Consider the following 23334-nt stretch of genomic DNA (forward strand, 5'->3'; position numbering starts at 1 on the left):
ATCTCCCGCGTCTTTAACTTTTGCATGTATGTGGGTTGAATAAAATGAGTTTTAGGAGGAAGCTTGAAATACTAGTACTTTCTGAAAAGGTGAATGTAATTGTGCCTTCGTATGAAGCTTCTATATGTTGAATTTTCCTTTGTTAAACGTCTTTTACCCGGAGATTTTGATAAGTCGAAGCCTCTGTAACTCGAAGAATTCAGCTCTTCCCTGGAGATTCGAGTTACCGAGATTCGGTTGTATTCATATTGGACCTTAGACCTGCCACGACCACGCTTCTGAAAGTCACGAATGCTATAGTTATACTTGCAGGATGCCGAGGTATAGATAACTCAGAGACACTCGAGCCCACGGTGCTCCGTGTGATAAATTACTAGAGATGAGAAAAGAGAAAGTCTACTGGTAGGCCCTCGTGAGGTCTTGAAAAAATTGCTCACGAGGTAATCTCGTGCTAGCTAGGGCTAAATGGGTCTTCGAGGTACTTGAACTTGGCTTCAGTGGTGTACAGAATCAATTTTTTTTAAGCGACTGGACCAGTTTAGCCTGCAGTGAAAACGGTTCCATGGTGATGGATTACATATCGTGTACAGGACTCGATTGTATAATGGATACAACATTTTGCCGAATTTAGAGAAAGGGAGCACGAGTGAAAGAGAAAGGGTTCCGAGAGTCGACTGGATGAAAAGAAGCACATCGGTTGGACGATGTTAATGCAACAACGGAACTTTTTTATTTTCTATCCTTATTGAATAAAACTTTTACCAATGTAATCCTGGTTTTTTTCTGATTAGAGCAAGGACCAAACGCAATATAATTTGAAGCATATTAGCTTATTTAGTGATATTAACTTATTTTCTTTCGTCTGTTATAAATACGTGTAAATATGATTTAAACTACATCGTGTTTGGACTCATTTTAGCCAGAAAAATCTCATAAATACGGTAATAAAATTTTAATTTTTAAAAATTCAGAAATAAAAAGGTTTCATTATTGTCTCATAGATAATTAGTATTTTTTCATGGACGTTTGAATTCGGATCAGATTACGCTACTTAGCCCCTTGGGGATAACAACCGATCAATTATGGGAAACATAGTGGCGATCAGTTGTAGAGAAAATACTGTATTATCTAATATGTATTAAAATATAGTATAATACATATTGTAGTATCGTGGACGAGGGGCCTGGGGGGGGGGGTGTCGTGCGAATTATAAACAAGCGGTTGCTGAGCATGTGCATGATGGGGCGTAAAGAAAAGATATGAGGCTAAGACAAAAGACAAAGGGTTCCTAAGGGACATACATGAATTAACGGCAGTATGAATTGAGAAGCCAGAGAGTGCGGATTGCGTTGTCGAGATAGTATTGTTAGCGTTGTAGAGAGAGAGTTGAATCCGTGTTGACGAGAGTTGTTAATTAACTATAATACTTTGTTACGATTAGTTCATGTTAAATAACCATTGTTATCTGTTTAATCCATTTATTATTGATAAACTAACTTTTATATTTATGGTACTACAATATTTAAGACGATAATAATTAATATTATTTGACGTTAACAATAAGTAACGAGATAACAGGCATATGTAGGTAAGATTCAGACAATACAACTTAGAATAAAGAAGGCGTTAACTCCAAATACAAGCATCGTATACGCATAATGACCATCAAAAGTCTCTGCCTACACAAAATATCACATAATATTGCTTTATTAAATAACGAAATTAAAAAAAATACAAACTGGCTGCAAATAAAGAATTGTATAGAAGTATTAGATTATTGCATAATAAATATCAGATTTCAAGCTCATGTGCCGCTACATCACCTCCCTTCCAGTGATAACGTTTTTTCTTTGTTGTACATATGGTTGTAAGACTTCGCTCGTCGTTTTTCGTGTGCGGTTGCGAGAGTTCGGTATCTGCGGATTTGTCGTTTCGATGCGGGGTAAAGCGTCAGCCGCTTGTTGTCAAACCCGTGCAGATATTGCGCGAAATCTTCGATATTCGGCAGTGGATACCTGTCGGCACGGTGCGAGCGTTCAACGCACGGTCGCCATAAGGTCGTAGGCCTCCGTTCTTCTTCAGCATGATGTGCAGAGGCGATACCCATGAATTTTTTCAATGGCCGCATCACTCCTTGCTCAGTCATTGTCTCAAATTCCGTCTTCACCTACTTGCGTCGATCGGAGGCGAGGCGTCGAGGTTCGCTGAAGACGGAAGGGCCGGGCATGGTTTTTGATATGATGTAGCACGCTATGTCATATTTTGTCTCTACCGAACGAGTGGACGAGTCGCGTCCGAAAATTCGAAGAGATGTCGGTGATACGTCGACTCGATAGAGCCACAGTCATGTCTGTGTATCGTGTTGTCGATAGGTTGCTGGTCTTGTCGCTGTGGCGTCGATTTCGAGGGTCGACCAGTAACCCATAATGGCTCAAGAAGTCCACGCCGATGATAGGCGTGTTAACGTCCGCTACCGTGAAACGCCGTTTCGTGTTCGTCGTAGTGGTAGGTTCCGTTTCCACACTCTCATAGAGTCCGAGTCTGCCAGTCCCCTTATCAGCTACTTTTTATACTGCCCTGTCTCCGGCGGGTCGAACAATATGTCCCGGACTAGCTGCACATGCTGCGTTGTAATATTTGTGACGGCTGTTACGTACCGCGACCCGCACGATCCGTAGCGCGAAAATAAAATTGATAATTTCTTGCAAATCAAGGTAATTTAAAACGTTTATTTGAAACCGTGTTTAGAGTATTTGAAGTGAAAGGCAGTTAAAGCCGCTAAAAGCTATATCTTGCGAGAACTTACCTAACTACGTCTTTATATTTACCTAATTATGTTTTTATAACGATATTAAGACAATTTAAATTGTAAACAAAGTCGGCAGTTGAACAAACGTTGGGGATCTTCCCAAATGTTTTTAAAAGAAAGATCCCGACGTTTTTTCATCTCCGACAGATATAAATAAGTGTAGCGACTCAGAGGAGTCAGTAATAATAACTATTACCGTTCGTCTATCGAATATATTAATTACCGCTCGTCAACCGAATAATTACCATTGTCTATCGAAGAGTTAGTTATCATTTTGTCAACCGAAGAATTTTATATCCGTCAGTCTGTCAGTCAATTGTCAATATCAAACTCGAGTAAGATTTGAATAAATCATTACATATTGTAAATTCACTTTCGAACAACTTTAATCCTTTCCCGTGCCAGTATTCCCGCACATAGCAGGTTAGCCGAAAGTGGAACTTATTGCCAGTTGCATTAAACGTCAGTTAACGCTACCTTCTCGTCGGCAATTAAATAGAACGTAACAACGGCAGCGTGGAATTTCGTCTTGTCGCTAGTAATCCGAGCAGCTTCGAATTGTGACTCTAGCATCAAGAACCATAGCGCGACGTCGTGAGGCCAGAACGGTGCTACGCGGAGCGGTGTGTTCAACGCATCTACTCGATCTTGCACGATCGATACACGGTCGGCTCCGCTTCTACTCGATCTTGCTCGATCGATACACGGTCGGCTCCGCTTCTACTCGTCATAATGATTGTAACACATTCACTTTGAAATTACTTTTCGCACGTCAGTGTCACCACTTGTGGAGAATGGTTGGTTGAGTTCTTATTTAAATGACGAGATATCTTCGTATTGAAAACCGTCAAATATATTTTAAAATAACAGATACAGACAATGTTCGCTAAGATACTCGGTACAAACTGATTCGCTAAAGACTGTGTATAGATCGCTAATAAGCTCTAGACTGAGTCTGATAAACTGATATTGATTTGCACGACTGACTGACTTCTGGAGAACATGGTCGTCTATTTATACTAGTCGAGGGAGTACGGAAAATTCAAATTCATCTTCGTTTGACGGTTACACGTAGCGGTGGCATTGTTTTGTCCGGAGTTTATTTATTACTACATTATGTATGTCTTAACGATGTTGATACTCCGAGGCAAAACAACAACATGATTTGAATTGCCCTCTATCTCATGTGCCGCTACAAAGTTTTTATTGCGTGAAGCTTTTAAATTTTCCAGTTAGAAGATTCATTCCAATTAATAACTAAACATTTATTTTAGAAATCGTGCAAATAATTGATTGACATAAATATTTGAATATAAGTTGAAAATTCGTAATTACTTAAATACGTATATTAGTTGTGTAGTGTATAGTTTCCTTTGCATTCTATTTTCCAAAGTGCGTGTATATTTCCTAATTTCAAAAAGTCTTTAAATAATAATTTGATGCTTTGTATTCTAATATTTTATAGATATTTCTTATTACATCGTCTAACACTTCTACCAAGAAAGCAACAGTTAGTTAGTAATTGTAAATTCTATCATCATGAATTACGCTATTCCATAAATAATACCATGTTGACATATACATGTAACCTTGAAAATCCTAACATATAAATACTTTATCGTATTCATTAATGAGTAATATACTAACTACTTTTTTCTGAAACTATGTTTTCAAAGACTATTAACATTTTAATGTCTTATAGCATTTTACAGTGATCGAAATAAATAAAAGTCTATCGGTACTAACAATAAATAATTTTTAATTTAACTAGTTTAACTAAGTTCAAACTGTGATACCAAAGAAGATGATGCGGAGCATGCGTTATTCCACTGCCCTAGATGGATATACGAGAGAACAGAATTGGAGAATTACGTTGACACACCACTGTCAACCGAGAATTTAATCGAGATGGTGACTAGGAAGGAGGAGAATTGGACGAGGTTCCAGGGATTATGTAGGAAAATCATGCAAGCGAGACAAGTACAGGAAAAGAACGTTGAGAGGAGAAGAAGACCTGCGTGAAAAAAGGTAGATTAAATGAGGGGTACACCTAGGGCTAACCCTGAAGTAATGCCGAAAGGCGATTCCGGGGTTGGTATTTGTATCATAAGAAGAGTGGATAGAGGTGGGCTTTTTAGTGAATTTGGCGTACATAACCCAGTGACACATTTTAAAATAGGTTACCATTATAAGATTTAAAAAAATAGCTAAAAATATCTTAAAACAGAAGAGACAAATTTTGAAGTTTGTTGACTAGGAAATGTCATGGTAAGGTATACTTCGATATTACTTTTACTCTCGATAGACGTCGCCGTCGTTGCTGTCGACGATTCGTCTGCGTACGATTATACATTGAGTAAAGACATAGCCTGAATTGGAGTTTTGAAGGTTAGGATAATCGAAATTGTCATTACCACCTAATAACAAAATTCGCAATCACTTAGTTGCCAACCCAATAATTCATAGCCATGGTATTATTTTTACTAATTTATACGTATACAAAATAGATTATCTTAGAAAGACTATTTGAGTGTGTTGTTGTCTTTTATAGGCCATTGCAATGAGAAAAGAGTTCCTGAAGCCAGAGAAAATGATGCATCCAAATAGCAGAAAGTCTATCGCTATTGAGAAAAAAGTCAAAAAGTAAATAGAATTACTATTAAATTATGTGATTTTGTTATGTACATTTCATTTATTTTATATGATTATATAATACTTTTGTGTACTAAAGAAGGAAATGGACAATGTATTTTGTTTCAGAATATCAAATAGACAGAAAGCAAAAATGTCCCAAAACAAAATTTGATAAAAAAATTGATAAAACAGAATTCAATAGGAGAGAAAATATCGTGGGTCAGAAACAATATGATTCCAGGTGTGTGTCCCTATACTCCAGAGTTAACTGCAAGTTTGTTAGAAACTGAGGTAAAATAAAGATGTATGTATATAATGATACAGAGATTGTACATTAAAGATGTGATTAGTTATAGTTCTATGTTTGATCCAAAGGTACGTAGCAAGAAATGATGAAGAAATGGAACAAATTACTATTAAAAGATCTATAGGTAGCAACAGGAGTAGACAGCATGCCAGCAGGGAACATATAATTAGAATAACCAAGTAGAAAGAACTAGGAGAATATCATACATGTGGAATAGGTAAAGAATTACTGCCAAATTTATTTTCAATATATGCTGATATACAAACCCTCCTTTATTTTTCAGAAATTCCTGATATTTTAAATGCAACTCAGTGTGAAATGTTAATGAATTGGAATAATGAATTACAGTGTGTGAATAATTTTAAATTTATAAGGTTTGGTGAGAAAGATTTAAACAAAGTATTAGAGCTAAGAAAAAGAATGAAAATAAGCCATGTTAGACTATCCAAATTTCTATTAGCTATGCCTGTAAACAGGAAGAATTTATTAAGTAAGTCAATTGATTCAGATGAAAATAATCAATCAACAGAATGTGTAATGAAAATAGAGCAAATTCTGTAGATATACGTCTTTTTTACTTTCACCTCTATTTAAAAAGAAGAAAACAGAAGAAAAGCGAACAGTTTTGTCCTTTTTTGTTTGCGAAATGCTAGAGACCGCATTTTGTCGTGCTCTTATCTTCCACGAAAAAGAGTCACGTCACAAGATACAAGAGTACGATAGAAGAGAAAAGAAAATGTTCGATTGTGAAATATTCAACAAAACTGAAACATGTAGATGAATCACGTGCACGTCATGAATATTCTGCAACGTTTCTTCGCCTTCATTTTTTTCGCTAGTTGTTCCATTATTTAAGAACAAAGATATAGTAATTATTTTCAAAATTATACATTTCAAAATGGTAAGAAATTCAATATTACAATGATAAATATACGATTTTAAAAGCTTTTTAAATTTCTTACATACTTAGAATTAATCAAATAGCTTAGTATATAAAAGAGTGTACTTATGTCGCATGTTATTAATGCGGCTGCGTTCGTTGCAACAATTGTAATTCCAAGGAATTTCTCTTGAAGATCGCAGTGAAGAATTTGCTTTGTTAAATTATTACTGGTATACTTCGTCAACTTGTGGCATATCGATACAACTTGTCAATCATCACTTAATACCTTCTCGCTAATAAAAACAATTCGTAACTATTTAATAATAAGCAGTATATTCTTAGTTATTTAGAAATTAATGATGTTTACAAATACGAATATGTTTAAAAATTATAACGCAAATACATATATTTCATTTTATGTTTTGCTAATATATCTCTAATTTAGATTAAATATCTGAAGCTTGGAAGAAACTTTTAAAACGTTCAATACATCGCATACGTTTCAAATTTAGTGCATAGTTCTTAGGTTAGATTACCTTCGTCTTCCAAAGATTACTCTTTAGTATATGGATTTAATGCATCATACAATAACCTCTCTTTGTCAGAAAATTTTGTAAATTATCTATGTGATCATAATCTTATTTCATGGTGGATATAATACATTTGATGGACTATATTTAATTTTTATTTTATATCACTATTAATAGAATAGTAAGTAGAAAGATTATGTATATGCTCTGCTACATAGTACGAATAAGCATACAATTTTTTATATTTCGCTTCTAACAGCAGTTTGTAATTCTGTAATTATCTGTCTTTACATAATACTTAAAATTCTCATTTTAAAATCATAATGAACAATATGTTCATTCTGAAAATATTTGTTAAAATACTAGATTTTCTTAAAGAAATCATGTTTGTTAATGTACGCATATATATGTGTGCACTTTAGTGTTCAAATTCTTATAGTAATCTGGTTTGAAAATGTTCAGTTCATCAGTTCGTAAAATGTAAGAAAATTTTTACGACATTTGGTATTTCAATTTCTCGCGCGCATTGCATAGAAACGAAGCCTCGCCGCCTCAGCCAATCACGAATCGGCTAGGCTCACTTTTAGCCTCGGGGCCGCTAAGCAGACCGGTAGGGGAACCGGGCTGCCTGGCACGGGGGCTCTGGCGACGAGACGCGGTGTGACAATGGCCACACACCGCTCCATCAGCGGCGGTATTTGGCGCGCGGGGAGGGGGGGGGGTCGTTGCTACGCTCACACCGGTGAGTTGCTACACTCTTGACCGCAGCCGGGACGGTCATCGTGGAGGTTTTAGTCGGTTGGAGTCCGACACTACCACGCCGCTTTCCCCAAAAGCGGCCTGGCGTTCGTGCGGATTTCCTCCACGTAAATATATAAAAAAAAAAGCCCACTTTTAGCGGGATAGCACCATTCTACTGTCGAAGAGCGAGTCTTTTTCTGTTTTCATTTATTGATAGACCATTTGATCGTTTTCATTTCCGGTAGCTTGTATCATAAACTTTTGAAACATAAGTTCGATATAAGTTTATTATAATCTTTGATTTTGTTTTGTACATTTCATTGATTAATTGCAGAAATGAATAATGGAATAATTAGCATTCTAGTCCATGCTTTTTCATACAGTAATGTTTAGTAACGTTTGATTCATGATATACACATTTATGATATGACAATCATATATACTATATATATATATATATATCAATCGTATAAATATACACATAGACATGCAATATTTAACTTAATATGATGAAATTATACGTAATTCTATGGTTTTTCTTAAAAATACCAAGGTGGATTTAGACGTAATTAAATAAAAAATCATTACTTTTAGAGAGAGTTCAAATATCTTCAACATTTTTTTATTTTAAATAATATTTTTCCTCGAGCTGTACTACAAAATAGAGTTTTGAACAATTCGATAAAATAATTAAAACATTCTCACTTGAAATTAAAATAAAAATTGAAATATCTCGTATATTATATGAATTGTAAATTCTCGACGAGAACATCGCAGCGTCACCAAATCTTTGTCAACAACTTTTTGTTTTCACGAGAGCTCTACAATATCAGACACGTGCAAACACGTTTCGATTCATAAACAATCACGGCTCTTTCACACTGTTATCGCTCTATCCTCGGATATGTTTACATATAGAATTTTGGTTTGTCACAAGCGTTTTCGAATATTTACAAAAAAAATGTCGTCTATAAGTAAGAAACGAGCATCCGCAGTAGAATTCTTTCAGATAGATTGTATTACATTTAAAATCTTTATAAATACTTGTCAATATCAGGAAATGTGTTACAAAGCACAAATAATATTTCAAATATATTCTATTATCGTAATATAATACCTGTTTACTGACGAATAATTTAATTATAAACAGCAGTATTTTCTGGAAAAACACTCACTTTCCCCATGCTTCTCTGTTAATACAGTTTTACTTTCGGAAATTTTTTGTGACCGTATGCAATGCAGTCTTAGAGTCAGGGTTTGCTATGTAACGTTTTTATAATTTAATATTTTATAATCAGATTTACTTTTACGTATTCAGAGGCGTGCTTTGATAATAGGATCGCCTAAGGGCATTGCCAGTAATATCTTATTCTATTACACGTTATGTTTGAAAAAATGATATCTTTCCAACTTTCTATCTATTAATCAATTTTGTTTAATCAAGTGACAACGTATAAGCGCAAATATCTTCGTTTCAGATTCATTTTTATTCGTCAAAATGATATTAAATCATTTGTGTTTACTCTCTATACCTTTTACGTTCATTTTACTGTATTGTTTTTTGTTTTGGAACATGATATGTCTATTACTGAAAACATATCCTTGAGTGTAAGTGTTCCAGGAATTTGACGAATCCTACCCGTGTATACACGGATAGTTGACAACTCTAGCCCCCTACTCCTTCCTAACCCAAACTCGTTGGGTAAATCGCGGTGCAGGCTGTCAGTTTAGCGTGGACAATCAGAAGAATTAGATGTTTATCCATCCGTGTTATTTCGCGACAGGCACTTTGGTAGACATTTTTCTACCGTTCAAACTCACACTGTTGTTACTTTCATTTAACTGTATGTTTTTTTTCAATACTTCGTTGTAATCTATTATTTAATTACCTTTGTTTCTCCGACTGTCTTTTTGGTTGCCGGTAGCTCGTACAATGAGTTTTCGAAACACAATTTGACCATGATCATTGTTTCATTTTCAAATAATTTATTCTTTTTATACATTTGTTTTAATATTTCGCTCTTCTTTTGTGCAGATTACTATTATTTGATTCTGAGGGAAGCTTTGATGTATTAGAGGGATGCTGTGAAATTCGAAACGACGGGGTAAAAGTCAAAAGGACGCCATGGTGATTAACTATATATTTAATAACTTTTCGTCGAAATGTGGTAATATTTATGCACTATTAGATTAACTCCATTTCTTATAAATATTTCGCGATATTAACGTAATTAATATCTAATATAACAAATTCTGAATTCACGGTTTATTAAGAACATCAAGATGAAAAATTCAAGATAAAAGAAATTATTTTTTCTTCCGAATGTATTAAATTATATTTCCGAAGAAATTAAATAGATCGTTTAACATAAATTTAACATAGATTCTCTCGATTCTGTTTCATTTGAGTAAGAAATTCAAATAACTTTATTTTTCATTATTCGTAAATTGTCTGTAATACAATATTGTCTATTAATTTCGTCTTTCTCAACAATTTTTATTACATTCGAGAAAGTACGTTACCACAGACAAGTCTGAACAGTTTCTGCGCATCGCGTTTTTTTCGTATTGCGCAGCTTTGTTTACCGGTCAGAAAAAGTGCGCCATGTTGCATTAGAACGAAGTCACGTAATGCATAAAATATTTGAAGTTATAATGGTGGACATTCAATTTGGCGGATAACTTTTACAAATCAATCGTATTATGAAATATTCATATACTAACGATATATTTTCTTTCGCATTCTTGGTATAATATTTATATGTATATTTTCGTGCTCTTGATATGATATATGATTCTACCTATGGTAAATAAGTAATAATTCGTAGTTCTAAGAAAGCAGAATTTTCGTAAACAAATACTCGACAGAAAAAAGGAAAAAATTCCCTTTTCTTATCCCCTACCTCTAATAAAGTTTTTCTTTCAGAATATTTTTGTGTCCGCGTAATGCGGTCGGTAGAATCAGTGTTTGCTGCGTTAAATCACATTTAATATCGATTTAGAGCATAATAATTCTCATTAAATGTGATTACAATAATCAGACGCGAAATTAGAGTCAGTGTGTTCGCCGATTGTCAGTTGACATAACGGATGCGTTAGTCTAGTATTCTTTTTTTTTTTGTTAAATATTCGTTTTGGTAGTAGAGTAGCAGGTCTCGCAAGAGGATAAAGCCTTTCCTGGAACTCAAGAATGTAAGTATTGTCGTACATTGTATTTTAATTTATTTATCGAACTAAAATCTTAAAATTTTGCTCTTGAAATACGTAATAAAAATGTTTGATATCGTTCAGAAATCGATAGAGTCTCAATTTCTAAGTCATTATTATGTTAAAGTTCCACTTTTTATGTAGTAATTAAATTTTATTAAAATTTCAATTCTTTTTATTATTAAAATTTCAAGTTTGAATAGAGTTTTATTTTTCATTGTTTTAAGTTTTCTAACAATCACAAGTACATTTCCAAGAACAGATTATAATATTTAATATGTTTTGTTACAGGTTTTTCATAACTTCCATTTTTTTCTTCTTGTTTGGGAAAGATGTAGCGGTGTTTTAAATTTAAGCATGTAAGAATCTTCACACTTCGTATTTTATTAACTGTATTTCTTGTATTTCCCTGTAATTGTTATTAATTAAAAACTAATGTCTGGTTTTAAATTTTCATATTAGAATTTCAATTTCAATTCTAATTAGAGTTTATTATAATTTTAATTTCTTTTTCTTTTTAATTTCGTTTTAAGTCCTGATAGAGTTTCATATTTTATTATGTTAAATTTTTTGATCAACCGTCACATTTCTCAAAACAAATTATAATGATTCATATTTTGTTAAAAGTATGTCACTTCTTTCCCTTCTTCCTGTTCTCTGGAAAGGACCTAGTGGTGTTTCAAAAGTCAAAAATGTAAGTAACTATGTATTTTTTATTTTATTTAAGTCGATTCCTTATATTTCATTTAATAATTAAATTAAATAATAATTAAATGATTTAAAAAATTAAATTTGATTGAAAATTTGACAACTTGTAAATTTTTCATTCTTAAATTGAATATTATTATTAAAAATTTTTATACAATAGAAATTAGTCTTTTATTATTTTAATCTTTTAAAGTAATTAACACCGTCATTACGAGTAAATTAAAATATTCTATGCTTTGTTACAGTTTTCTTCCATCGATTTCGACGATTCCAATTTGATGATGACTTGATGACGAATCTCTTGGATCAGAACAATATCGAGGACAACATTCTTTACATCTAATCGTGAGTCGCATGCGTTTTTGTTCCCCCGGTCACTCAATCATGTCGAAGGATGAAAGGTCCGAATCGACACGGGTGATTGGTTGTATACGAAGAATTTTTGACGAGCATAGTGACTGCGGCTCTTTATTATACCCGTGAGTAGTAACATTTTTGTTTATATTTTATTTATTAGTTTAGGATAGGTTTTCTTGCACACCGTGTTTTTAAATGTTAATGATAATATATATAATATATATATGTCGGACAGCGGGATTTCCGGTCTTGAATGCTGGGAAAACCCCAATACCATAGTCAAGACTTTTATGATAGCTGCGTTTAAGCAATAAAAAATAAGAAATAATTTTTAATGTTCCAACCTGGCTTTATGTCAATGGGTTCGGGTTCAAGGTGACATAGCGGGTCATTAGACGTAGCCACGGTCACGGGAGGGACGTGTACCTGACAGAGGTATGGAATGATTATATGACTCTCCTTAAGAACAAGGATTGACCCGAGAAGTGGGGACAGGAATATATAAGAGCAGTTTCATTGGGATGAGTTTGTTAGTTAGTCGTTGGACGAATTACTGATTGAGTTATCCGAATCGTGTATTACGTTGGTACTCGTCATCCCGTAGACCGTGGATTCGTTATCGAACCTGAATTCGTTGCTACCATCACCTCGACCATCCTATTGCCATTATTCATAGCCTCTTGTAGTGTCCACATTTGTACCGATAAATATTAGCGACGGTAAAGTAAGTAAAGGTTCATCGAACGCCCCAAAATGCCAACCTGACTCCGACATATAAATATTATGATATTTACATATTACAATATAAAGTATTTTGTCTAAGTAATATAATGTTGATGATAATATAATTATATATTATATTATTAGATATAAATAGTATATATATGCATATGATTGAAAATTACACAATATATTAATTATAATTATTTATAAAATCAAATTATATTCAATATTACTATATATATTTATAAAGACCAAGTATCCATGTGAGCATATATATGAGTATTGAAATAATCGACGAAATGACTTCGTTTAAGTATTTTGTAGTGAAGAAGTCTGATACCTTCAGACTTCGTTAATATGGAAATTCAATTATGATTGCGATGGTATGGAGCAGTTTTATCATTTCAGTATACACGGTATACTTAATAGCATAATTTCAGTAAAATTCGGAATATGGAATATGAAAGTATATGTGGAAGTCTAATTTTGTCTGTCCGTTCTGATAAATATTATCAAATTTCACGTGCAAGAAAACACTTCGCGACAGACTGATTTCAGAATCAAAACAAATTTTGAACGTTTCTTTGTGTTTTCAAAGATGTGTTTTGATAAAGATATCGCCTGAGAATATTTCGAGTAATAGAGTTCATTTAGAGTTCATTGTTGTTCATTGATATAAATATCACTTGCATTGAATCTTAGTTTATGTTTAATAAATATGTATATTCTTCATTAATTATCTTCATTTTAATAGTTTAATTGTTCATTAAAGTAATAAAGTAAAATAAAGTATAGAATTGTTAAAATTTGAAATGAAATTAGATTGCAAAATTAAAGAATATTAGCCCGTTAAATACAAAATATAATAGATAGATTAATCATATTTTTAGCACATGATTTTCATTTTTAACCCCATCCATGTTCATTGTCAGAATCTCACGTGCCCAGGTGCTTTTTGGGTGGAAGGAAGGCAATGGGCATGATGAGTAGTCTATAAGCTTAACAATTTTTTCAGCGACTGACGTTGCGTTAGCGTATCGTGCACGACGTATTTTCCACTATGTGTGTATGTGGTTAGGCTGTGGAATTGCGTCGCTTTTGCTATTTATTATAATCTTGAAATAGTTATGGATTCGGAAATATAAATCCAACTACCATTGAAAATAACAGTGTTAATAAATGGGGTTAATAAATAAATAGTTTATAAATAGTAATATTACTAATCTCAGTATTAAACTACAATGATAATTACATTGATTAAAATACGACGATCTATTCTAGTCAAATTATTTCTTTACATGATATACATATACGTGATTATATACGATTATGAGTATTTCATTACAATTGAAATTTAAATATATTTGGATAATTAAAGTTGAAATATGTGGAATATTTGTACGCAATGGTCGCTAGCCATCGTCTCTCTAGTGTAGGCCTTTGCGTCCAGGTTATGTGTGAGAATATTTTCTGGTATGAGTGTTAACTATAAGTAGGTAGGGTCGGGTAGGTTGGCACAGTCTCTCGTCGGGTAGGCGCATTTTCGCCTGTCCAACCTGCTTCAGGATATTTGATTTGAAAAATTGACGGTGAAGCAGGCATCACGAATGGAGCATACCATTTGTCTTGAGCTTCGTCTATCGGTTTTCGAATATCGCGGTCGTGGTCGCAAGTACGGAGTGGGTTCCGAAACGAACGTTTATTGCTCGAGCACGCACATGCGAACGGACAGCGGTCGCTATGATCGTTGGTCGTCCATGTGCTCTGGGAATAGCATTCGTGATATCTTTTTATTTTACCTTTATAAGTTAGTTAGAAAGTCTCGAGCTTAAATTTAAGTTTCAGCGGGCATCGCGCCCGAAGAAAGAAGAGGCTATGAGCCGAAGAGGCCCGGCAAACTGCCATTCAAGAGAGCAACTACTAATGGTTCTCCATCTTCTGGATCATCCAGAGCATGGAAAGTCATTCTTGTTACTACTTTGTCACTATGCTCGCTTTACAGTTTGTAGTTTCTTTTTCAGCCGACGCATATTGCTTCACCATAATGCGGGGCAAATTGCGGCTTTCCATTAATATTGCGAATAATTAATTACGGTTGGAATTAGAGTTGCGAATTTCAAATTACGCGTTTTGAGTTAGAGTTGCTAGTTCAGATTTCGCGTTATGAATTAGAGTTGCGAGTTACAAATCCTTTCGCATATTGCATTTACTTTAGTGTTACGAACTCCCAGATAGAAAATTAGTTTTTATACCTCAGTTAACCCTATAGTTTTGCGAACTAGTGTTTCGTTATTTTCCCATCGCGATTGTTCTTATTACTTTGATAGCGTTGCGTTAATTAATGATCGTGTTTAGAAGTAGTGTTGCGCTCAAGAAATGCCCCAAATTCTTCCACTAAAGTTGTGGAAGTATATTCCTGCACTTTGATCACAGATGTGATCGTTTGTCACGTAAAATAAAAAGAAATTTAAGAAAAAAAAAAAAACTTTATTTTTTTCTGGTTTACAATACACTTCCGAGCTTTAGGCGTGACTGTTCAAGACTGACTTGGATGATTTTAGGGGGAGTATTTAAATTCTTTTATTCGTGGGAGTGGGAAAAGGCTTCGATCGTATTTATCATATACTTCTGAGAACGGATAGAGTGATCGGATGTTATCCCGATGGTCACTCATGCTAAGGCGCTTGGATTTTCGCTATCTTATCGCTCTGTTTAGTCGGATTTCATCTGTGACACATCCATCGCCAACCATTTCACTGGATCTCTTTGACATTAGTGTTGCGTATATTTAAACACGAATGAATAGATTAATATTTATTAGTGTTGCGTAAATAATTCTAATTCATCAAACTATTGTGTTTGCTTCTGGGCATTTTATCTTTTTTTTTATGATAAAATAGCGTTGCAAATATGCCAAACTCCACATCGCGATTTTCTTTGTGAGTTCTCTATTTTATAATTGAATTTAGTAAATAAAATTAGTGTTGCGAAATACAAAGATATCTCACTCACGGTTTATTATCCGGGTTTATGTCGAGTAAATGGCCTTTCTGGCAATCGGACTGATTTCTTTTTCAGCTCCCTTAAAGTACCAGAGCGTCTGTTACAGAAAGTACTGCTAAATGATATATTTATTTGTTATTATTAGTAGCGTGAAACAAATTAATGAATGATTTTATTAAATAGTTTTTGGTGTATTGTATTTCAAGAAAAATAAAAATCTTTTAATGAAATATTTCAAATATATGTACTGTTACGTCACGAGGCTTACCATAGGCCGTGTTCCTAACTGTCGCTCGTGGTACTATAGTGTCGCAGACGGATCGTCTTATAGGACCGACAAAATATTACAATGTAGCGACAAGCTCATAGTTGTCATCAAGCAGCGAATTCTAGAAACGTCGATTCGCCTTCGGCGGTATTTCATCTACACGAAGAAAGTGGCATACGTGATTACAGGCGCGAACGGTGGCGTGACCCGAGCGTAGTGGGGTCTTCTCCGAGAGAAGACAAAGAAAAAGATCGAAGGGCAATCAGTATCATTTGGGGATTCAAACAAAATGCGTCGAGAGGTTCTGACGAATAAAATTAAAATTGCTTAGTCTAACAAACACATCGATAAATATCATAGAGTCGGATCGAATTATTGTAACAAACTAATTGTATTCATCGTTAAATCATTTGTGACGTGCTCATTATAATATTAAATATTGTTAAATATATAAGTTCATATTAACCCTGTTAATTCAGTGTTAAACTCATTTGAACCACCTCTGTTATCTTGATCGAAACAGAGGAACGACTAATTCGCGGCATCGATTATTAGAATCGTAGCGAGAATTTACGCCTCTCGCTGATGCGTTTTCCTCGCGATCGCGTCTCTCCGCGAACGTTCGTAACATGTACATATATGTAATTTGAAACTTTTCTAGGGAATCCAAACATGTGAAATAATCTAATTGATAACATTCTGTATAATATTAACTTATTTGAAATATAGTAAAAAAATTAATGTTTTTAAAACTTTTTAAACCTTTTAAACTTTGTTCGTTACTTGAATTGATTCCTCTTTAATAGTTCTTTTGATTTTATTGTATACAATTTTTTTAACATTCAAGTAATTTTATAAATGTTCGAATTTGCTATACATATATCAAAATTTATTTACGATATAGTTCATTTTCTATAAAATCTTAGTAGATGCACTTGGATTTATCATTTTATTGAAAATAAAATTTATATTTTTATTTCTCATTAAGATTGTTGGTCCTTAAAAAGAAAGAAGTTAAGCATATGACTTTAGTCACATCCTTCATCTTGGTATTCGTAACAAATTTTCTATATTTGATACAAATTTAAATCCAAATTTGGGTTTCAAAGTTCAAATTCAAAATTCAAATTTAAATTGCTGTGAAGCTAAAATAGTGCTTTGATAATTTGATTTCCTCTTTATATATAATATGTTTTGTTTTCAGCGTTAAATTCTTTCAAGGTACTAAGCCAGTAAATAAGCTTGTTGCAGGTTTCTTGCTTGGGGAGCCTGAGCTCAGGCGGGGTTCTCCCCCCGCGGGCAGATGGCCCGAGACGTTCGGGGAGAAGTTAGACGAAAGGTATGGGAGCGGTAGCGCTCCGACCTACTCGCCGAAGACCAGGCCGTAGCCACCGGACCGTTAGATCGATCCTGCCAAATTGGGAGGCTTGGAGGGATCGCGGAGGGCTTCCACTGTCCTTCCGGATGACGCAGGTGCTCGCAGGACATGTAGTATTCGGGAAATACTTGCAGAAAATCGGAAGAGAGATGACGAGCATGTCACGACCGGCACAGTTCAAAACCGGCGATAAAGATGTGGCGGCACTCGACAACAATATATATCGCCGAAACGAAGTGCCTAATGAACCATCAATATCCCAACGGTGCTTCCGCCGAATGTTCGAGAAGAAGGCGTTCGAGAAGAAGTCTTGAAAAGTCACGCTTAGAGCTCGGAAGCAAATTGTAAACCAAGTGTTAGAAAAAAAATAAAGTTCTTTTTTTATTTTTCATCTTAAATTTGTTTTTTTTTAAATTCTTTTGTGTTATTTTAGGTGACAAGCACATGTCACCACTGCGGAGAGGACGAGGACACTGCCCAGCATATGTTGGAATTTTGTCCGGCGTGGGAGGCCCCACGTCGTATTCTACAACTAGCGATTGGAGAGAGATTAGACCCTTCGTCAGTTGTGAAAGCGTAAAGGAGCTCGTAAAGGAGCGAACAGAGCGGAAGAGGGTGAAAACATTCCATCCTTGCAGGGTTCCGCGTCGAAGAGCGGCCCTATGTCACTCTAGGTGGTCATAGGGGCTGACACGCCGAGGAGGATCTGAATCTCCTGAGATTTGCACGACGGCCCAGGGAATAGCGTTGAGAGGGGTGGTCCCTCCCAATGCCCGAACTAACCAAGGAACGACTCCCTCAGATGGGAGAATACGCAGGAGTGCCGGGGCACATCCCTGTTGAGCGTTAGGCGGTCCACCGTGGGGTTTTAGTCGGTAAAGTTCGACACTATCGTCTCACCTCCTGGAATTATTTCTCTTATAGATCTTTTACTAAATTTTGGAGAGTTTGAGTTTGTTTGAAAATCCATCGCCAGGTCACCAGAAGAAGACACGTATCCCATATTATGTCCCATTTTTTCCACTTTATCATGTGTAGATTGTTAGATAGGTAGAGTCCACAAACAAATTTTTAGATTTTTAGACAGGTAGGATCCATCGACAAACCTTCAGCTTGCGAGGCAGATAGAATAATAAATCTTCAAATTTGTATCTAGGTAGTATTCTATAAATAAACATTCAGATGTCTGATGCTCAGAGTTTACAAAGAAATTGTTCAAGTTGGTTGTAGATAAAAGTCTATAAAAAGAAATTTTTAGACTTCTAGTAAGTAGAACATGCACAGAAATCGTGTAATTTTTATGTAAGTAGAGACGACAAAAAATCTAAAGTTTTGGTGAAACTAATTTCAATTTAAGTTTATTTCTGGAACCTCTACAGGACCAATGGAAAGAAGATATTCTCGCATAGTACAATTAACATATTCAACATATTCAGGATCAACGTATTCAGTTGTGGAAGATATATTCACTCCCTACTTAGACGCAATATTTCCTCTCCAATTTGATTTACTATGTTGAGATATTTATGTAGATAGGATCCATGAAAATCTTTGAATGTTTGAGAGATTGGTTAAATTAGATTTGTAGTCAGGTAGGAAGCTAAAATTTTATTTTTACTGTTAGGTAAGGCATTTGTGAATTAATTTTATGAATGAGATCTGTGGCTAGGTTGGTCATTCTCAAATTAAAATCCCAACTCAGAATTAGGTAGATACTTAATAGAAAACCTAATAATGTTAGGAAGCACTGTGTCTCTGTATGTGTGTGATACATAGGTCGTTTTGAAATTAAAGATGGTAATAGAAGTGTAAAATTACTGATAAAAATAAGAAAAAGAGTCTCATATACCATTATGCGATTAGTTTATGATTTAATGTAATTTTTATTTTCACGATTATCTTAAGATCTAATTCAATTTTTAGTTTTAGATGGGTCTCCATTCGCAGCAACCTCCACGCAGTGAGACCCGGATAATCATATTAATATTTAATATACAATTTCTAATTGCATCAATACGTAATTAGTAGCAATGATAAATTATGAATTGTATAGTAAATGATAATATGAGCTGATTGATTGCAATCGCGATTAGTTTTATATAATTATGTAGTCAAAATTTATTTATTATTACCTTTTAAAGGATAGTTAGTAATTGCCACGATTTACATTCCACATTTGTTCGTAAGTTAATTAACTTTCACTCTTTCCACTGTTCTCAATTACCACGCGTCTAACCGAATTCGTCTTACGAGTGTAGCGTTCAATCCATGGCTCGTTGCAAATTAAGCGAAAATACGATAAATCTAACGAAGTGTTTTAGCTAAGTTAACATTAATTCGATCGACCGAACCGGTAGAATTTCAGGGAGGGATTAGAGTGATATAATAGGTCATTGAGGTGATCATAGGAATTGTATGACGAGCTCTTAAATAATTCTGCAAATTGACGATATCCCGATAATACAGTTCTTCAAATTCATAATTCTGAAAATATAGTATATAGGTCATGGAATGATTACAATAAGGATGAGAATATACTTATTATCATTTTCATGTATTCGGATATTCAATATTGATCAGTATATAAAAAAAATGCCCAAAATATTCAAAGTGAAGTATTCGTTACAAAATTGAGATGGTGAAGCAAATATTTATTTAGATATTATTTCTTTAATTATATTCATAAAAATCTTCAACCTATCGATTTTCCTAACTTTCGTTCGGTTTGTTAACAGAAAGCTAAGAATTCGTGAGATGTCAAATAGAATTTTCAATCTACCGATTACGTGGACGCTTCTAGAAATTCATTTGCATTGCCATTAGTTACAAATAAAACTACAGTATCTGAGGATGATGGCTTTTGGTATCGAAGTAAATGGGTGGAGTGCTTGTTAAATAATATTTCACTGATGATCTATCGAAGCTCGAAATTAATAAATTATCCGTCTCTAAGGTTCTATATTGAATCTTGATCCTTTATTGAACCATATTCGAAATGACTTGAATTTCTAAAGTATCGTTGATCCCTTAATTGTTTCGAAATTATCATTCAGACGTTTATTCGTAATCATCGTTATCATCGTAATCGCGTTTCGATTCCTATTCGGCAAGTAGTACTCGGATAGCATTAAATTTACCACATCGGCCATTTTTACGCTCGCTTAAGGGGGGGCTAAAGAGATTTTAACTGTATCGTCACAAATAATTCACAAAAACATGCCTTATTTTTGTACGAATTAACCTTAGCCGACGCCCCCCCCCCGCCTTAAACTTTATGATCTCCCGACGTCTTTGCATTCTCAATTATACTCGACGCTAATCCTCGCATATGTTTGACGAACCGGTGCTGTCGAATTAGAAAGTTCGTTGTCTAGTTGTGACTTTTCGACTTTTGTTTTCCTTCGTCCAGTTATGCGGAAAAATGACGAGGCGATGGAAAACGTCCACATAGGGCGTGAAATTCAAAATACTGATGAGAGAAAAGTTGCGTTTGTTTATGCAGATGTTGATGCGCATGCGGTTAAGATTTACTGAGAGTATTTGCGATGCAGTGGTTCGTTGATTGGGGTCAAATCTTGTGAACGAATGGCTTTATTGAGTAGTAAAGTTATGCCTCATAAATTTTGCAATTTGTTCGAAATAATAAAAATGAAATAACGTTGTCGTTATGCAATAGAGAAGACATTGACTAGTGCAAATACGATTATTATAGAACCGGACAAGTAACCGTGGTAGTTAGGTACTCGAGAAACTAATGACAATGATCCTAGGTTCAATAACGAATCCGCGGTCGACGGGATGATAGATGAACGTACTCACAAAATCTAAGTCGGACGCGTAATATTCACTGGTCGTAAAGAGTTACTCCTTTCATCAATGAGATCGCGAGCGAGAATGCCTTTCCCGTCCCGATGATGCCACAGAGGAAAACTATAATGGGATGTGTCTAAGGATACGAGATCATCGGATTCGTCGAGAAAAGCCTTCGTTCAGAAAGTAAGGGAAATTGACGTTGCTGCTAATTGGTCAATCTCCATATCGGTGGTTAGAAAAAGATGCTAGCCGCCCTCGAGGGAAAGTTGCTAGTGGGAGACGCCGCTCGTTGAAAAATATGTCTCCCCTATCGTCCCGTAGTTGGGACAAAGACTGTTTGTCTGTTTGAAGGACTTTAGTTAACTAAACCTTAAGATTTATAACGGGCCCTCGGGCTAGCCGAACATGTACTGCGGAGACGCATCGACATCTGGTAATCATCTTACTCGAAGAATAGGGTCTGCGTGTGGCGAGCCACGGGACAGAAACCGTTGGAATGTTTACTGTCGCGTGTCGCCACGAATATTTCTTTTAAGGAGAGCTATAGAATTACTCCATACCTTTGTTAGGCAAAGCGTTCATCCCGTGACCGCGGCTACGTTCGGCGACTGACTGTCGCCTCGAGCCCAAGCTCATTATCACGACTCTCGAACAATTACAATCGGGTTGAATAACTACAATTGTTCAATTACAGCTATAGTAGACTCTAGGTTACAATGTTGCGGGATTATCCAAAATTCCAAAGGCTCCGGTGTTCTTTCATCTCCGACATATATAACGTAATACTATATTACTGAAAGTACTCTATTACGTGAAAGCTGCTAGCTTAATACGCGGCGCATCCGCAGTTCGTTTACTTTCTTGACCAGCGACTTCTTCAGAACTCTCTACTTGCGACTCCTACTGACGAGTAGTTAAGGGCAACTGCTGTGTTGATCCACTTGCCTCCCTTTCTCTTCTTACCTTATCACCACTCTGACTGTTTTAATATCCGTCCGCGATCATGGTAACATTCGCCTTCTGCTCAGTACGTGAAGGAACGGAAAAACGTAATATGATATAATGTAATTCAATTTAACATAATACGCTATAATGTAATGTATTATAACGTAATACTATATGTCATAATCGTAATAGCAGTCGCCTACCCCGTCCAAGAACTCCTCGAACGCTGTCCATTCGCTGTTGGGCAACACATACACGGCCACTGCCAGCATTCCTGTCCATTCGACCGCTGCGTATCCGTTGCCGCGGTCCAGTGGATCCCCGTTGGCGGACGACGCCGGCGCTGATGTCCAGGTGACAGCCATCCGTCTTTATGGCTCGGCCACCACCGCTAGGGCGACCGTGCTCTCCAGGATAGTTTGGAAGAGCAGGTCTTATGCCCGTCTTGACGGTCCCTGATTGGTCTGGAGGATGCGCAAATGTTTTTTAATGGCTTTTCTACCCTTCCAACTTCATTTTTGCCGATTAAAAGTATAAAATCGTACACGAACGTACCATTTCTCCCTTCTTATTAAAATATTATACTATTGGAATATTATTACTACTTAATACTATTAAAATATTGAAACGTTAAAATATAAAATTTCTTTCAAAGTGCAAACTGTTATCGTTTTTTTGTTAAGATCTCTTCCATTGAGAAAGAAATCTATCCAAGCACCTGTAACTTAATATTACAAAAAAAGAAGCGAAAATCTGTCATATCAAGTCTAAGCGTGCAAAAGCCCAACGATGTGTTTCCTTTTTAGCGATAAACTGTTTCAAACGAGTTCTCGCTATTATGGTTGGTACTGTAGAAATCCTCCGTCAAGGCACTCGTTAAATAAGAAAAAAATTTTGAAAGAACGAAAGTCTCCGTAGAGATTGGAGAAATGAAAATTGAATAAAATTTGACTTTCCAACGAAAAATCGTTTTTCGAACCTCTCTGCGATACTCGTCTTAGAATGAGAATGGAAACTAGTCAATTTGA

At 35.2% G+C, this 23334-nt stretch overlaps 1 long non-coding RNA gene and 1 pseudogene across 4 annotated transcripts; both read left to right on the forward strand.

The window, feature by feature from the left end:
* Positions 1 to 5083: 5083 nt before the first annotated feature.
* LOC117156417 (translation machinery-associated protein 16 homolog) lies at positions 5084 to 6312 on the forward strand (annotated as a pseudogene). Its single transcript, XR_013058438.1, has 5 exons — positions 5084 to 5280; positions 5361 to 5452; positions 5570 to 5751; positions 5819 to 5967; positions 6034 to 6312. The product of XR_013058438.1 is annotated as a translation machinery-associated protein 16 homolog (transcript).
* Positions 6313 to 9639: 3327 nt separating this feature from the next.
* Positions 9640 to 22967, forward strand: LOC117156419 (uncharacterized). Of its 3 annotated transcripts, XR_013058433.1 has the most exons (7): positions 9640 to 9748; positions 9940 to 11096; positions 11403 to 11470; positions 11739 to 11805; positions 12065 to 12298; positions 17422 to 17903; positions 17982 to 22967. It is a non-coding gene; the product is annotated as an uncharacterized LOC117156419 (long non-coding RNA). The 3 variants fall into 3 exon arrangements; XR_013058431.1 differs by having other exon boundaries at positions 12065 to 17903; XR_013058432.1 differs by having other exon boundaries at positions 12065 to 17892.
* Positions 22968 to 23334: the final 367 nt, after the last annotated feature.

The sequence above is a fragment of the Bombus vancouverensis genome, chromosome 5, assembly GCF_051014615.1.
Source record: "Bombus vancouverensis nearcticus chromosome 5, iyBomVanc1_principal, whole genome shotgun sequence".
Taxonomy (NCBI): domain Eukaryota; kingdom Metazoa; phylum Arthropoda; class Insecta; order Hymenoptera; family Apidae; genus Bombus; species Bombus vancouverensis.